This window comes from Octodon degus, unplaced genomic scaffold, assembly GCF_000260255.1.
Source record: "Octodon degus isolate 3935 unplaced genomic scaffold, OctDeg1.0 scaffold00028, whole genome shotgun sequence".
In the NCBI taxonomy this organism is placed as follows: Eukaryota; Metazoa; Chordata; class Mammalia; order Rodentia; family Octodontidae; genus Octodon; species Octodon degus.
In genome coordinates, this window is record NW_004524604.1 from 8,158,295 (window position 1) to 8,158,769 (window position 475).

The 475-nt window shown below is 44.4% G+C and overlaps 1 protein-coding gene across 1 annotated transcript in view; it reads left to right on the forward strand.

Moving 5' to 3' along the window:
* Plac8 (placenta specific 8) overlaps positions 1-475 on the forward strand; it is a 17,952-nt gene that overhangs the window by 11,724 nt on the left and 5,753 nt on the right. The window lies entirely within an intron of this gene.

The window sequence follows — 475 nt, forward strand, 5'->3', positions numbered from 1 at the left end:
CAATGCAGGCTGGTGTTGCTTGTCACTATGTAGCCCAGGCTGGCCTCAAACTTGCAGCAATCCTGCCTCAGCCTCCCCAGTGCTGAGATTCAGGTGTGTACTACCACACCCAGCTGCAAAACATAATTTTAAAAACTTCTTTTGTTTTGTTCCACTGATATTATTTTACTTTTCACCTAAATTTTTTTTAATTATGAAAATGCATGCTGCAGATGATTGTATGGCAAATTCAAACAGAAATATATATAAAGAAAAATGAAAATTGACCCTCTTGGGGCTGGTGAGATAGCTCAGTGGTCTAAGGTGCCTGCTTAGGCAAGCTTAGGCAAGCACATAGGGACTGCGCTTCAGTCCAGGGTACCAGAGTACCCTGGGGGGGGGGGTGTTGAGCAGGCCACAGAAGGAAGGAAAGAAGGAAGGAAGGAAGGAAGGAAGGAAGGAAGGAAGGAAGGAAGGAAGGAAAGAAAGAAAGAAA